Raw genomic sequence first — 18194 nt, 5'->3', positions numbered from 1 at the left:
ATTTATAGCAAAAGTTATAGTTGAAAAAGATTATAATTTTTCGGTTCAAATATTATGGTTGAAATGCTTTGCGATTTTACCGTACAAAATATAGTTGATAGAATTTATCAGTGTTAAAATTATAGTGGAGAGAGTTTGTAATAAAATTTGCAAGTTGAATAATAAAGTAAAACCTTGATCCATTCACAATATTTAAAAGTTTGTTTCAAGCCCAAAACATGATAGAGACAGAGAAAATATAAAGATGAATATTACTCTCTCCTCTCTCGATAAAAAAGTATGTGTAAGATATTGTATCGAACTCTAGTATGGTCGAATGATAGTTTTTTGGTTTGACAAAACGACAGGATCATTAGCATGTCGTCGAAGTCTGTTCATATGTTGTAGTCGAAGTATGCTAGGATTGTTAGCATGTCGAATTAGGCATGTTTGTTATGCCCAATTATTTAAGTTAGCTTGTTCTTTAAGTTAACTTGTGTAATAGGCATGTGTGTAAAAGTCCATTAGTTTAGTGTATTAGTTTTCTTATAAATAACATACTAGTCTCTCATCATTGCACAACGCAAATCCTAATTAGGGTGAGGGAGGTTATTTGCTATTATGTAACACTTGTAATCTTGTTTCAAAAAGAAAGTAAAGAATAACAGTTTATAACCAACTTGTTGTTTTCTTCTTACTTCCCTTTTTTCTACTCTTGTGGGTTTCTTGCCGATCAAGAAATCGACTATACTTTATTATTCCAGTATCGTTTTCACAATAAATTGATGCGGTGAATATGAAGAAGATGCGTCAACAAAGTATGATATTAAAAAGTTCGCCGGAGTGAACGATTTCGGTATGTGGCGCTTGATGATGAAAGCCCTACTGGTTAAACAAGGTTGTGTAGAAGTGTTGAATGGAGTCGAAGAAGTGTACGATGCGTTAACGGACAAAAGAAAAAATGACTATGGTAGAAAAAGTCCACATCGCCATCTTATTGAGTCTTGGTGATAAGGTTCTTCGACGACTTCCGAAGGAAACGACGACGTCGGGGTTATGGGTTTAACTCGAAAGTTTGTACATGACCAAATCATTGGTCAATCGCCTCTACTTGAAGCAAGCTATGTATTCATTCAAGGTGAGTGAAGACAAAGTTCTGACTAAGCAGTTGGATATGTTCAACAAGTTGATTCTTGATCTTGAAAATATCGATGTCGAGATCGATGATGAAGATCAAGCATTGTTCTTGTTGTGTGCTTTTCCCAGATCACATGCTCACTTCAAATAAACTCTCTTGTATGGAAGAGAGTCTTTGACCTTTGAAGAAGTTCAATAGCCTTGTATTCTAAGGATTTGAACAAACGAAAGGAGCACAAACCATCTTATACTAGTGAAGGCCTGTCAGTTAAGGCGAAAATAACAAAGAGAGATGGAAAGTTTGACAAAAAGAAGGGTAAAAGTCAACATAAGTCTTATAGTGGTGATGCATCTGGTATTCGGTGTTATCACTATAAGAAGGAGGGTCATACACGAAAAGTGTGTCCTGAACGCCTGAAAGATCATAGAGGTAAGGATAATGGCAACACAACCATTATTCAAGATGATATTGACTCGTCTGATCTTCTTGTGGTTTCAAGCGGCGACTCAAATAAAGAGTGGATTATGGATTCAGGTTGCACTTAGCACATGACTCCGAACAAAGAATTGTTCGAGGAACTATGTGATGAAGATGGTGGATATGTATTATTTGGAAATAATAAAGCTTGCAAGATTGCAGGTGTTGGATCTGTGAGATTCAAGCTCCATGATGAGTCAATAAGGTTGTTGACTGAAGTCAGGTATGTATCTGATTTGAAGAGAAATTTGATTTCTCTTGGTGAATTCGACAAGAAATGACATGTTTTCCAAGGAGAGAAAACTATTCTAAAAGTCATGAAGGGGTCAAAGGAAATCTTAAGAGGCGTGAAGAAACAAGGCTTGTATACCCTTGAGGCTGAAGTTGTCAGTGGTTTTACAGATGTTGCATCGACGAAACCTTTGTCGAAGACAAAAATTTGGCACATGAGATTGGACCATGTTAGTGAAAGGAGTCTGGTCGAATTGGGGAAACAAAATCTACTTGGTGGAGACAAAGTCAAAAAGATGAAGTTTTGGGAACCATGTGTACTTGAAAAATCCTATAGAGTGAAGCTCAATAAAGGAAACCAAATAACACATGGATCTCTTGATTACATCCATGCTGATCTTTGGGGGCCTGCAAGGTGTTCATCACATTTAGGAGCAAGATATTTTCTATCCATAGTTTATGATTATTCCAGAAAGTTATGGCTATTCATCCAGAAGACTAAGGATGAAACTTTTTAGAACTTTAAATGTTAGAAGACTTTGGTCGAAAATCAGACTGACAGAAAGGTTAAGAGGTTGAGAACTAATAACGGCCTTGAATTTTGCAATGATGTGTTTAACAATTTTTGTGCAACCTCTGGTATTGCAAGGCATAAAACTACTGCAAGTATGTTGAGTGTAATTTTAAGTGTCGGGTTTTTGTTATCGTCTCCACAGGGATTGTGAGATATCACCGCCTTTCGACAGTTGTTTTAAATCTTAGCTTAAGTTAACAATGGGGTTTTGGTATTTGTCACGGTATCTTGCATAAAAGTGTAATAAAATGTGGTAAAAGTTTTGGTTTTAATATTTGAGAAATATTGCCAAAGTTAGGGTTCGACGATCACTTTGCATGTATATGTTCGATCAACAAAACTTATAAACTCCTTTAGATGATAAACTATTTCACAAAGTCCTCCCAATGTGTTTATCTCTAACACACATTGTGAGTTTTCCCATTTTGATCCATTGTTTATCTCTAACACAATCTATCAAAATGACAACTTTTTGGTTCAACCTTATGGTGAACAAAATCATTCATTACTATCTCTAGCTAACAAACAAGATTGGATGAAAACCTAGGTTAAGAGTTGGTAAACATCTCTCGATCATAAACCAACACAAAGAGTTTTGAATAAGAACAAAGTTTTCACCATATATTCACCATTAAAGAGTTTACAAATGAAGATCATCACATTCACACACAAAGCTAATGAACATCTACATCTAACCTTGACAAAATGAAGGACTTAGCTACTCATTTTCATGGTAGCTTGGTCAACAAGTTTCGGAAGAAGGTTGATCAACATCCGAGTCGAATAATCGAGATTGGATGGGAATCCACCTTCTTTTTGTGAAATATTGTTAAGAGATGAAGAGAAATGATTTCTAGGTCACAAAAGATCCCTAGAGCAATGCTGGAAAATATCTTAAAAGTACAAAAGTATGGAGGTGTAAAAGTATGGTTCCAAAAAGTAGCCCTTGCTACTTATAGAGCTGCTACTGAGCTGTCATGCTCGCTAGGCGAGTAGAATGGCTCGCCTAGCGAGCCCCTAAATGAGGCACCTGAGGCACCTGCGCCCAGAGAAATAACCTTTGCCAGACTGGCATGTTCGCTGGGCGAACAAAACCTTCGCTAGGCGAAGCCCACACTTCAACCTTCGCTCCAGCGAGCTTGAGAGGTTTTGCTACTGGAATGCTCGCTGGGAGCTCGCTAATGGCTCGCCTAGCGAGTGAGTGCTGGCTGCGCTTTTCACCAAGTCTGGACGTGTTCGCTACACACTTCGCTGGAAGCTCGCCTAGCGAGTTTGTTGATGTTTGCCACTGTAAAATACTGGAGCTTTTCGCTGGGTTCTCGCTGGGCGCTCGCCTAGCGAGCCCTTCGCCACAGCCCTCGCCTAGCGAGCAAGCTGATGAATGCATCCTTTCTTTGGTCCCTTTGCCAACTTTCTTGTGGCTTCATTTTCTATTATTTCATGCCTAATTCCTGCACAATAACACACAAATCAAAGGTACCAAGATCGTTTATCATTGTATTGCAATTCATCAAAAACAAAGGTGGTTTCGAACACTTTAGCAAGGAAACAGAGTGAAAGATGCCCATATTTGATAGCTCAAATAAGCACTTTTGGGTATCTAACAACTCTCCCCAACTAGATTCTTGCTTGTCCTCAAGCAAAGTATGCCTCTTGAATGACAAGAGGATTTGCATTAAGAAAAAGGGTTTTCCGAAATCGGATAAAACGGCTCAAACACAAGCTAATCAACAGATACAAATTTCCAACGGTTAGAATAAAATAATACACAAGAACTAAGACTTAGTAGCAATGCGAAATATGTATCTATCTACAACAATATTATCTTGAATGAATCATCCTATCTCTCCTCTTCGAATAAGGATTGAAGAAATTACGCGTTTGCAACCGCGGGAATAATCTCACTCTCTAACAAACAATGAAGAAATCAATTCAATTCATACAATGTCTAACAATTATAAATGGTAATGTGGAAGCACGAAGATCACTAAGGGCTTTTCGGTTGAAGCTTGGTTAGGTTAACAAACAAGGGTCATTTCTAAGGCCATTGTAAACGAAATTGCCGATGCAAAAGAGACATTCACTGTACATTATTCACACATCTCAACTTCGTTCCATTTATTTCTCATTTGAAACCTTCACAACTCTTATTTCACAACTCAATTTTTGTTTTTCACTATTTTTCTTCCAAGCAAGCATTCATTTTTATTTTCTCTATTTTTTTCTTTTCTTTCGCATCATATTTACAAAACAGATGTTTCTCTTTTCTATGTTATATATATATATATATATATATATATATATATATATATATATATATATATATATATATATATATATATATATATATATATATATATATATATATATATATATATCTTTTTTTTATGCTTGCTCGGTTTTTCAAGAGTTGTGGCACTTACCGATTCTCATTTTCGTTCTCCCCAACTTATTTCTTACTCACCCTAAGTGAATGCTCTTGACTTTTTACGGCAAAAGAACAATTATCAAAATTTTCCGGGTTGTAAAAAAAGGATTTTTGAAATCTCGCTTTATTTCAAGCAGAGATTCAACTGTTTAAGCTCAAAGGGGTTAACGAATACTCTCTCTGCTCACAGGTAAGTTGTATTTGGAGCTGGTTGTGCTTGATAGAAAACAAGTGCCTTGATCATTTCTAATTGCTTCCACATATTCACAATAATAAAAGACAAAGTATGAATCAAATGAATCAACAAAGCTTATTAGAATCCATCATTTAAGTGTACAATGGAGGTTTCCTCACAATTTGTGGTTTTAAGTCCTAGATGAAACATTCATTCAATTGTGTTGCAAAAAGACAATATTCAATTACAAAAAAGAGTAAAGTTCTTAATGCATTCTAAAATTCTAGCCGGAGGTAACCATGTACCTTAGCATTATTCACTTGTTTATTTTTATCATTGCCATCCAAGCTCGGATGCACCTTCATTGGATACTTCTTTGAGGAGCAACCAATCTAGAAGGTTTGACACTCAACCAACCAAAAATTTATTAAAACAAAAGAAATTTAAAACATAAATAATAACATTACTTCAAAATTTAAATTTGTTCATGGGGGACAAAACACCCCAAAAGTACATAACCAACATCAAAATACACAAGTCTGAAAATACAATAGAAATAAAACATAATATGAAAAATAAAATAACTTAGCCCTCCACGGACTCATAACCCTCATCAGTACCGGCTTCAGAACCGGTAGCCTCATCATCATCATCATCATCATCTCCATCAGCAACACCAGAAGACGCACCAGCACCCGCCCCCTCTCCAAACACAGGCCTGTCCACAGGCCAGCTCGCGTGCTGCAGAAACTGCTCACGTGTCATCATAGAATGCTCTCCAGAGGGGTCGCGCATCTGCAGCTGTAACAGCTGCATAGAATCGTGCATATCGAGCATGGCGCGCTGAGTTGCCGCCATCCAGTCCCAGTTGTAGTTGCAGACAGCCTGCTGGAAAGGATCGGATCCTAGAGTAGAAGTACCAGGACCATCAGAAGCCCCGGTAACCTCAGCAGCTGAACTACCTCGTACATTCTTCGGTTTGCAATACTTGGCCACGTATCAGTCATCAATAGGTGGCGGGATCCTTACTTGACCCCTAGAGGGTAGCCTTACCCTCGCTTGCAGGCACAAACTCATGATTAGGCAAGGGAAAGCCAGGGGACAATTCACTCGTGCCCCCGACTTTAGCCCGCTTTCAATCACGGACTTCAACTCATAAGCAATAATCCTCGCCACATCAATATGGACGTTAGTGAGGATGCTGTGTACCAAGTGTGCCACTGGGATCGACACTGTAGAAGTATGAGACTTGGGTGCGATGTTTGTAAGAACCAACAAAAGGATCAGTTGAGCCAAGGGAGTCATGTCCTCCCTATGGTATCTCATGGGAACCCCGGATGGGTTCAGCTCAACTGATTTCCCTCTCAAAAGCAGGGCAGCAGAAATTGCATCAGTATCCCAGTGAAGCCTTAATTCTTGGTGGTAGGTGTCTCTCTCCTCGGCTCCCAGTTGGAGCGGTTCACCCAGGACACGGTTAATTGCATCCCGATCGAACACAACAGGACGGCCGAACACTCTAGATGTCCATGTGAATGGCTCGTCATCATCCGACAGTGCGTTCGCATAGAACTCACGCACTGTTGCGATATCGTAATGCTCCAGGGGGGATATTAACCGATCCCACTTTTTGCTGTTGATCAACCCGACGAATGTTCGGTTCGTGCCTTCAGGGTTGATTAAGAATCTCTTTTCCGGTAAAATCTTTCGCTTTTCCAAAGCAATATATCTTGCGGCTTGCTTTGGCCCGACAAATTTGTCGGTGTCGAATTGTATTGGTACGGGACAGGAAGTGTTCCCGCCCTTTCTCTTTTTCGAAGCTCCGGATCTGGATTCCATCTGCAAAACATAGAGAGGAGGCAACACAAACACAAAACAGATTAGCAAGCAAAACCAGAATTCCAACTACTGTCATGCTCGCTGCTGCTTCGCCTAGCGAAGTGGCAGCGAATGCTCGCCACTGGTTCGCCTAGCGAGTTGCTAGCGAACTTTACGGGTTTTTGGGTTCTGCAATGTTTACAGTGAAATTTTGGCAAAACCCAAGTTCTCATGGTATCTATTTCAGAACAAAATGATCTATCAAGAAAAGAATCGTTCTAGGATACATTTAAGTCGAAACCCACATGCAAAACCTAAAGTTTCCCACATGCAAAACCTAAAATACCCATTCCCCCAAATTCACCCTAAATGACATGCAAATCAGAAATTTACAAAGTTCAAACATAAAGAAATGGAATTAGGGCAAACCTTAGTGAAAGAGATTGATTGAATTTGAAGTGCAGTGAGGTTTGCAATGCTTCAGTTTAGGGTTTGAGTGTTTGTGAGAGAGATGAAAAGTGAGAGAGTGCTTGTGAGTGTTCGTGAGAGTGCTTCAGCAGAGTTGTAAAAAGGAAAAATGTGTTTGGGCCCAAAATGAGCGGCCTGCTGAGAATTAAATTAGTGCTGCCACGCAGCGCTCGCCTCTGCTTCGCCTAGCGAGCAGCTAGCGAATCTGCTCGCTACTGCTTCGCCTAGCGAGCATCTAGCGAGCATGACAGCATTTGCTTTTTCAAAAATAGCATTCCTGATACATTCAACAAGTTTTAACAATTGGAATCCCAATACGACACAACAGAAAAACTGTAAATACTTACAATGTTGGGGTACCTCCCAACAAGCGCTTGTTTAACATCGGATAAGCTCGACGGTGTGATGCTCACAGAGGAGCATCCAAAGGAATAGCACAGCTCTCGCGATCCACATGACCGCCAAGATAAACCTTCAAACGTTGGCCATTAACGGTCCAACTGTCCTTCTTTTCCATGTCCTCAATGACAATAGCTCCGTACTCCTTAACTTCTTTGACCCGAAATGGCCCGGACCATTTTGATTTCAACTTTCCGGGGAATAACTTCAACCTGGAATTGAACAGTAGGACCAACTGTCCGGGCACGAATTCTTTCTTTCGAAGCTTTTTGTCATGATATTTTTTTACCTTTTCTTTGTACAACCAACTTGAGTGATATGCGGCATTGCGCATCTCTTCCAACTCAAGCAGTTGCACCTTCCTTTTCTCACCGGCCAAATCCTTTTCAAAATTTAAAAATTTCAGAGCCCACAAGGCTTTGTGCTCCAATTCGACCGGCAAATGGCAAGTTTTACCAAACACCAATTGAAAAGGAGTTAGGCCAATTGGAGCTTTAAAGGCGGTACGGTATGCCCATAACGCTTCATCCAATTTTTGTGACCACTCTTTTTTCGAATTTGACACAGTTTTTTCGAGGATTCTCTTAATCTCACGATTAGAGACCTCGGCTTGCCCATTAGCCTGTGGGTGATACGGAGTTGCCACTCTGTGTGATACACCGTAATGTTTTAAAATGGTTTCCAATGGTGCATTACAAAAGTGTGACCCTCCGTCACTTATCAACACTCGGGGGGTTCCGAAACGGGAAAATATGTTTTTCTTCAAAAAATTTATTACCGTTTTCGCATCCGCCCGAGGTGAGGCGATCGCCTCAACCCACTTAGAAACGTAATCAACTGCGATAAGCATATACTCGTTACCATAAGAGGGTGGGAATGGTCCTACAAAATCGATGCCCCAACAATCAAATACTTCGACCTCTTGGATGTTTTGGAGAGGCATCTCGTCTCTCTTACCAATCCCACCGCTTCTCTGGCAACTATCACAACTTTGCGCATGGGTATGTGCGTCTTTGAAAATAGTGGGCCAATAAAATCCTGACTGAAGGATTTTAGTGGCCGTTCTCACCCCATTATAGTGTCCGCCGTAAGGCGAGTTGTGACAATGCCAAAGGATGCTCTGTGCTTCATCGCCAGTAACGCATCTCCTTAAAAGGTTATCACTACCCAACTTAAACAAGTACGGGTCATCCCATACATAATACTTGGCATCCGAAAGAAACTTCCTTTTTTGGTTCGAAGTTAGGTCGGGAGGCACAAAACCACTAGCCTTGTGGTTCGCAAAGTCTGCAAACCACGGCCTAACTTGAACTTTGAACAGTTTTTCATCAGGAAATTCTTCCCGGATTTCCTTCTCTGACGCGGTAACCTCCACATTAACTAAGCGAGATAAATGATCCGCCACCAAATTTTCCGATCCTTTCTTGTCTTTGATTTCAACATCAAATTCTTGCAACAAGAGGATCCAACGGATGGGCCTTTGCTTCGAATCCGGTTTGGTGAGCAAATATTTAATCGCCGAGTGGTCGGTATACACTACGACTTTAGACCCTATAAGATAAGACCTAAACTTTTCAAGCGCATACACTATCGCAAGTAATTCTTTTTCAGTGGTGGCATAGTTAATTTGAGCCTCATTAAGAACTTTACTTGCGTAATGTATCGCATGAATTTTTTTTCTTTTCTTTGGCCTAATACCGCTCTGATTGCATAGTCGCTTGCATCACACATTAACTCAAAATTTAAATTCCAATTTGGAGCGACTATAATTGGAGCGGTAACCAATTTTTCTTTCAAAGTTTTAAAAGCTTGCAAACATTCATCGGTTAAGAGAAATACCTGGTCCTTAGCTAGCAAATTACTCAAAGGCTTAGCTACCTTTGAGAAGTCTTTGATAAAGCGCCGATAGAACCCGGCGTGCCTTAAAAAGCTTCGGATTCCCTTCACATTCACCGGAGGAGGTAACTTTTCAATCACTTCAACCTTAGCACGATCAACTTCAAGCCCTCTTGAAGAGACTTTATGGCCAAGCACTATCCCCTCGGTCACCATGAAGTGACACTTCTCCCAATTAAGCACAAGATTGGTCTTCACACATCTTTCAAGCACCGTTTTCAAGTTTGCCAAGCATAGACTAAAGGAACCACCAAATACCGAGAAGTCATCCATGAAGACTTCCATTGTTTTCTCAATAAGGTCGGCAAAAATGGCTTGCACACATCGTTGAAAAGTCGCCGGTGCATTGCACAACCCAAAGGGCATTTTTCGGTATGCGAAAACTCCAAACGGACATGTGAAAGCCGTCTTTTCATGATCGGCCGGGTCAACCGCAATTTGGTTATACCCGGAATAGCCATCCAAGAAACAATAGTATTGTTGCCCCGAGAGTCTTTCGAGCATTTGATCCATGAACGGGAGTGGAAAATGATCTTTTCGAGTTGCGGTATTCAACCGCCTATAATCAATACACATTCGCCACCCCGTTGCAACTTTAGTAGGGATCAACTCATCCTTGTCATTTCGGATCACGGTAATTCCACCTTTCTTCGGAACCACATGCACATGACTAACCCATGGACTATCCGAAATCGGGTAAATCATTCCCGCATCCAACAACTTTACAACTTCCTTTCTAATAACCTCCTTCATAGTAGGATTTAAGCGGCGTTGTGGTTGAGCTACCGGCTTAAAATCCTCTTCCATCAAGATCTTGTGCATGCAATAGGAAGGACTAATTCCTTTTAGATCGGAAAGAGTCCAACCCATGGCTTCTTGATTTTTTTTCAGCACATTGATCAAACGGGCTTCTTCATCATTTGACAAAAGGTTGCTTATGATGACCGGCTTTGCTTCGGTCTCATCTAGGAATACATACTTCAAAGTAGAAGGTAATATTTTCAATTCAATAGGCGCTTTTTCGTCATTAACCTCCTTCTTCAAGTCTTCCTCCTCAATTTCCCACGGTTGTAGTTCGTTTAAACCATCAAGTTCCCTTAAGCATTCATCAAGAGCTTGCTCTTCTTCAGCTGTGAAAACTTCAAATGAGTCGTCAAGAGCTAACTCCATAGGAGATATCTCATGAATATGCTTAGAAACCTCCAAAATTGCCTCTTCGATGACATCGATGCGAAAGCTATCATTTCTATCTTTTGAATGCTTCATTGCTTCGAATAGATCGAATGTAACTTCCTCATTTTGGACTCTCACCTTCATCAAACCGTCATCAACGTCTATCATCATTCGCGCGGTTTTCATGAACGGTCGGCCCAGGATGAGCGGAGCATCATCATCTTCTTCCATATCAATAACAATAAAATCGACCGGGAAAAAGAATCTGTCGACTTTAACCAAAACATCTTGGGCTACGCCATGAGGATGGGTAGTCGACTTATCTGCCAATTGCAACGTCATTCGGATGGACTTAATTTCAATGTTGCCAAGCCTCTTTATAATAGACAAAGGTATAAGATTAATGCTTGACCCCAAGTCAATTAGTCCTTTCCCGACATAGATATCACCAATTTTAACCGGCAAAGTAACTCTTCCCGGATCAACCTCTTTTTTCGGAAGCGTCCTTTGAATAATTGCATTACAGCTCGCATCTAGGACAATGGTCTCCGGTTCCGTATACCTCCGCTTTTTTGTAAGTATGTCCTTCATGAATTTGGCATACTTGGGCATTTGCTCCAAGGCTTCGGCAAACGGAATGTTGATTTGCAGTTGTTTAAAAATATCCATGAACCGGGCGTAATGCCGTTCATTCTCCCTTTTGGACGGAGCATGAGGATAAGGAAGGTTTTGGGTTGGAGTAGCGCTCACTACCTCCTTTCCCTTAGCAACTCGAGAACTTCTCGCTCTTTTCTTTTTCACTTCCTCCCCCATTACTTCACCACTCGTATTTTTCTCAATTTCCACACTTTCTTTCTTTTCAACTTCACCATTCTTTTCGTTCTTTTCAACTTTTTCCTCCTCACTCCACTCCCCCACTTCACCATCAATATTTTCCTCCAATATTTCCTCCTCATTTTCTTTCTCTTCCTCTCTTTATTCTCTCTCATCTCTTTTTTTATTCTCACTAATCAACTCCCTCCCACTTCTCGTCATGATCGCTTTACAATGTTCCTTAGGATTTGTTTGCGTGTTTGCCGAAAAGGAAGGACCGGGTTGTTGTTCCGCGAGTTGCTTAGCAAGTTGCCCAACTTGAGTCTCGAGATTTTTTATAGCCGCGTCGTTGCTCTTTTGATTAGCCATTGACATTTGCATAAATCGTGTCAATGTCTCTTCCAACTTAGAAGTTACGACCGGCGGTTGTTGAGGTTGATAAGGATTTTGGGGAGGGTTTTGACGGCTAGAAGAACCACCTCCATAACCTTGGTTATGGTAATAGTTACTCCTAGGTTGGAACCCTTGATTCCCTTGGAAATGTTGTTGTTGATTTTGAGGGTGTGGTTGATAAGGTTGTTGTTGTTGTTGTCTCGGTTGGTAGTCCCGTTGGTTTGCCATGTAGTTTACTTCTTCGAACCCGGGAGGTGGACAGAATCCGGTGTCATGCTCACCTTTGCAAAGCTCACAACAAGCTATTTGTTTAGCTTTAAAAGGTTCTCTCAACTCTTTTATTTGCTACGTTAAGAGTTCCACTTGTTGTGAGATGAGTTTGTTTTGGGCAAGGATGGCATCGTTCGTCCCAAGTTCAAGCACTCCCGGCTTCTTCAAAGAGTTGCCTCTACTTTGACTCTGAAGATCATTTAGAGCCATTCGATTTATGATATTTGTAGCTTCTTCGGCGCTTTTAGACAATAAAGAGCCACCCGAGGTAGCATCCAACAACGTCTTGCAATTTGGTTGAAGTCCATTTTTGAAAATATGGATTTGAGTCAATTCATCAAATCCATGCCCTTTACACTTCCGAAGCATGGATTTGAATCTTTCCCACGCCTCAGTTAATGATTCATTGATTCCTTGTGAAAACACTGAGATGGCCGTCTTGGATTCCATGAACCGGTTATGGGAGAAGAATCTTTCGATGAACTTCTCTTCCAACACGTTCCAGTCTGTCATGACGGATGATGTTTGATCTAAGTACCAATCTTTTGCTTTGCCGAGCAAAGCGTGGGGAAATAATCTTCTGAACAACGGTAGCTCTTGAGCCTGATCCACTTCGGCCGCCAATGCTATCTCATAAAATTTTGTGAGAAAAGCAAAGGGATCTTCATGGTCAATTCCGGTGAATGGACTTCCATATAATAAATTAAGAGTTCCCGTTTTCATCTCGGCTTGCCTTCCCGTGTGGTTGGCAAACTGAGCAGTGTCCCTTGGACTGTTTACACATGGAGTGGAAATGGGCGGTGGTGGTGGTTCCATGATTGGTATGAATGGTGGTGGATGTGTGGTAGAAGAACTTTCTCCTTGTTCTTGTCGTTGTCTAGCCTGTTGCCTCCTTCGTCTCGTTTTTCTATTAAGCCTCCTTGCGGTTCTCTCGATCTCGGGATCAAAAAGAAGTTCGTCCACAGGGATCTGCCCTCGCATAAAACGAAAGCTGCACACTAAACCAAACAAATTACAAGCACAAGTCAAAAATTCGAAAGCTAAAAATTAAGCAACCATTGCGATGCTCGCAATATCAATTCACAAGTAATTTTAAGTGTCGGGTTTTTGTTATCGTCTCCACAGGGATTGTGAGATATCACCGCCTTTCGACAGTTGTTTTAAATCTTAACTTAAGTTAACAATGGGGTTTTGGTATTTGTCACAGTATCTTGCATAAAAGTGTAATAAAATGCGGTAAAAGTTTTGGTTTTAATATTTGAGAAATATTGCCAAAGTTAGGGTTCGACGATCACTTTGCATGTATATGTTCGATCAACAAAACTTATAAACTCCTTTAGATGATAAACTATTTCACAAAGTCCTCCCAATGTGTTTATCTCTAACACACATTGTGAGTTTTCCCATTTTGATCCATTGTTTATCTCTAACACAATCTATCAAAATGACAACTTTTTGGTTCAACCTTATGGTGAACAAAATCATTCATTACTATCTCTAGCTAACAAACAAGATTGGATGAAAACCTAGGTTAAGAGTTGGTAAACATCTCTCGATCATAAACCAACACAAAGAGTTTTGAATAAGAACAAAGTTTTCACCATATATTCACCATTAAAGAGTTTACAAATGAAGATCATCACATTTACACACAAAGCTAATGATCATCTACATCTAACCTTGACAAAATGAAGGACTTAGCTACTCATTTTCATGGTAGCTTGGTCAACAAGTTTCGGAAGAAGGTTGATCAACATCCGAGTCGAATAATCGAGATTGGATGGGAATCCACCTTCTTTTTGTGAAAGATTGTTAAGAGATGAAGAGAAATGATTTCTAGGTCACAAAAGATCCCTAGAGCAATGCTGGAAAATATCTTAAAAGTACAAAAGTATGGATCCAAAAAGTAGCCCTTGCTACTTATAGAGCTGCTACTGAGCTGTCATGCTCGCTAGGCGAGCAGAATGGCTCGCCTAGCGAGCCCCTAAATGAGGCACCTGAGGCACCTACGCCCAGAGAAATAACCTTTGCCAGACTGGCATGTTCGCTGGGCGAACAAAACCTTCGCTAGGCGAAGCCCACGCTTCAACCTTCGCTCCAGCGAGCTTGAGAGGTTTTGCTACTGGAATGCTCGCTGGGAGCTCGCTAATGGCTCGCCTAGCGAGTGAGTGCTGGCTACGCTTTTCACCATGTCTGGACGTGTTCGCTACACACTTCGCTGGAAGCTCGCCTAGCGAGTTTGTTGATGTTTGCCACTGTAAAATACTGGAGCTTTTCGCTGGGTTCTCGCTGGGCGCTCGCCTAGCGAGCCCTTCGCCACAGCCCTCGCCTAGCGAGCAAGCTGATGAATGCATCCTTTCTTTGGTCCCTTTGCCAACTTTCTTGTGGCTTCATTTTCTATTATTTCATGCCTAATTCCTGCACAATAACACACAAATCAAAGGTACCAAGATCGTTTATCATTGTATTGCAATTCATCAAAAACAAAGGTGGTTTCGAACACTTTAGTAAGGAAACGGAGTGAAAGATGCCCACATTTGATAGCTCAAATAAGCATTTTTGGGTATCTAACAAAGTACTCCCCAACAAAATGGTTTGACTGAAAGGTTTAACCGAACCATTTTGGAAAGAGTTAGATGCATGTTGACTAGTGTTAGGTTAAGGAAGGTGTTTCGGGCAGAGGCTATTTCGACAACAACATATATGATAAACAGATGTCCTTCGATTGCGTTAGATATGAAAATACCTGAAGAATTTTGGTCGGGACATCACCATATCTCAACAAATTTAGAGTATTTGGTTGCATAACCTATGCTAACATTAGGCAAGACAAGGTCGAACCTAGAGCTCTGAGATGCATGTTCATGGGATACCTTGAATGCGTCAAAGCTTATAGGCTATGGTGCCTAGAGCCAGGTCATAAGAGGTGTATCACCAGTTGAGATGTAGTTTTCAATGAAGTTGAGATGACTTTCAAGAAAATTGATGATGTTATTCAAAGTTCACAAATATTTGAAGAATAGCTGGAACATGAAGAGATTCCTATTAAGGTGGAACATGTCGATGTTGAATTATGTATTCTAGATCAAGTCAAAGAAGAAGAAAAAGACGCTGAAGATACTGAGGAAGTTGAGGAAACTGTCGATGACTACCTGTTGGCAAGATATAGCCCAAGAAGAGTCATCAAGCTACCTCAAAGACTTGGATATGCAAATCTCATAGCTTATGCCTTAATCTTTGTAAGTGAGGTTCTAGATGAAAAACCTAGAGATTATAAGGAAGTTATGAGGAGTCAAAATAATACTGAATGACTGAAGGCCATGAATGATGAGATGAGGTCTCTTCATGATAACCACACTTGAGAACTGTTCAAGAAACCTGTTGGAGCCCGGTTAGTCATCCTTAAGTAGATTTTCAAAGTTAAGGAAGGAATCGAATGAGTGACGTCGAAGGGATACAAGGCAAGATTGGTCGCAAGGGGTTTCACTCAGAAAGAAGGTGTCGACTTCAATGATGTGTTCTCTCCTGTTGTGAAGCACATGTACATTCGAATGTTACTTGCCATGGTGGCACAATTCGACATATAACTGAAACAAATGGATGTGAAAACTACTTTCTTGTATGAAGATCTAGATGAAACAATCCTGATGAGGCAACCTGAAGGGTATGTAGAAATGGGAAAGGAGGATTATGTGTGCAAGCTGAATAGATCTTTATATGGACTAGAATAATCTCCTCGACAATGCAATAGGAGATTCGACAAGTTCATGACACACATAGGTTTCATTAGAAGTCAGTTCGACCACTGTGTTTACTTCAGATTTCGACCTAAAAATTCATTTGTTATTTTGTTGCTTTGTATGGATGATATTCTCATAGAAAGCAAAAATGTAGAGGATGTAATGAAGGTGGAGGTTGAACTCAATAAGGAGTCCTATATGAAGGATCTGGGAGCCGCATCCAGGATTCTTGGGATTAACATCCGAAGAGATAGAAAGTAGTCGAAGTTATGCTTATCTCAAGAGACATACCTACAGAAAATTATCGATAAATTTGGTATGTCAAATTCAGAGCCTGTTGTGACTCTGACAAACCCTCAATTCAAGTTGAGTACGTATCAGTGTCCCAATACTGAGATCGAAAGAGCTTATATGAATAACATCCCATATGCTAACATAGTAGGTTCTTTGATGTATGTTATGGTCTGTGCTAGACCCGACATAACATATGCAGTATGTCTTGTAAGCATGCACATGGAGAATCCTGGAAAGGCTCACTAGAAAGAATTGAAGTGGATTCTAAGATACATAAATGGGTCTCTGAACAGAGTCCTGATTTACGGTGGAGCATGTGGTGAAAATAGTAAAGCAGAAATCAAAGGGTATGTCGACTCTGGTTATGCAGGTTGTATGGATTCCAGATTTTTTTGTGTGGATATGTGTTCACTATGTTTACAATAACAATTAGTTGGAAAGCAACACTTCAGAAGGTTGTTGCCTTATCAACCACTGAAGCAGAAAATATGTCCCTCACTAAAGTTGTGAAAGAAGCATTATGGTTTGAAGGTTTTACTAAGGAGCTTAAAATTCAAGGTCGAGTTATCACTGTTAAATGTGATAGTCAAATTGTTATACACGTGTCGAAGATTCATCCTATCATAAGCGAACCAAGCACATCGATGTGAGGCTGCATTTCGTCAGAGGGGTAGTCGAGCGTGGAGAAGTCCAAGTGCTGAAGGTTTTGACAGATCACAATATTGTTGATATGATCACCAAGACATTACCAAGTTGCAAGTTTTTCCACTGTATGCAGTTGATAAAGCTGCATGAAGAAATCTAGTTTATTCCTTTGATTTTATAGAGTTTGTTTCAAGGTGGAGATTTGTGAGATATTGGATCGAACTCTAGTATGGTCGAAGGGTAGTTTTTTGGTTCGATAATCCGACATGATCATTAACATATCATCAAAGTCTGTTCACATGTTGTAGTCGAAGTATGCTAGGATTGTTATCATGTCGAATTGAGCCTGTTTGTTATGCCCAATTGTTAAAGTTAGCTTGTTCTCTAAGTTAGCTTGTGTAATGGGCTAGTGTGTAAAAGCCCATTAGTTTAATGTGTTAGTTTTATTATAAATATCATACTAGTCTCTCCTCATTGCACAACGCAAACCCTAATTATGGTGAGAGAGGTTATTTGCTATTCTGTAACACTTGTAATCTTATTTCAAACAGAAAGTAAAAAATAACAGTTTATAACCAACTTGTTGTGTTCTTCTCGCTTTCTTTTTTCTACCCTTGCGGGTTTCTTGTCGATCAAGAAACCAATTATACTTTGGCATTCCATTATCGTTTTTACAACAGTATCTCATTTATATTTTTATTTGTTATAAAATATAGTTTACTTAAAATATCACTATAATATTTTTTATTCATTATATATATTTTGTTATGTATTAGAATCATAATTGATATTGATTAGTGATAAAAGACTCTGAATCAGTGGTGTTCATTTTCGATACGGATGACGCGAGATGGACCTGTAAGGTTAACACTCTAACCCCCAAGTTAGAGTTCAAAATGACTATAGTGAAAAGTGGAGATTAGAAAGTGTGTCTTGAATCTCATATCTTCTGATTTTATACAATGCATTATTTTGATTTGGCTAACATTTGGTAGGACATTTGCTTTGGATATTTGGTCGTCCCAGAAAAGTTGCCTCAAAGGCTTGTAGAACAAGAATTAGTCAGGGAAGTATTCAGAGTCATGGTCGACCTGGAAATGACATATGACCTTGGAGAGAAGTGGAAATGTTTTAGATTAGTTGCAAAATTACTTGGAACACAAACACATTAAATGGTTTGTCATTATTGAAACGTTTCACCAATTTTTCCTACGCGTGGCTTTAGGTGACTGACTTAGGGTATATCGTTTCCTCTTAATAAAATTAAATGTGTTTATATTTCCTAG

Source organism: Lathyrus oleraceus, chromosome 2 (genome assembly GCF_024323335.1).
Source record: "Lathyrus oleraceus cultivar Zhongwan6 chromosome 2, CAAS_Psat_ZW6_1.0, whole genome shotgun sequence".
NCBI classification, from domain to species: domain Eukaryota; kingdom Viridiplantae; phylum Streptophyta; class Magnoliopsida; order Fabales; family Fabaceae; genus Lathyrus; species Lathyrus oleraceus.
This window is presented reverse-complemented; position numbering follows the sequence as displayed.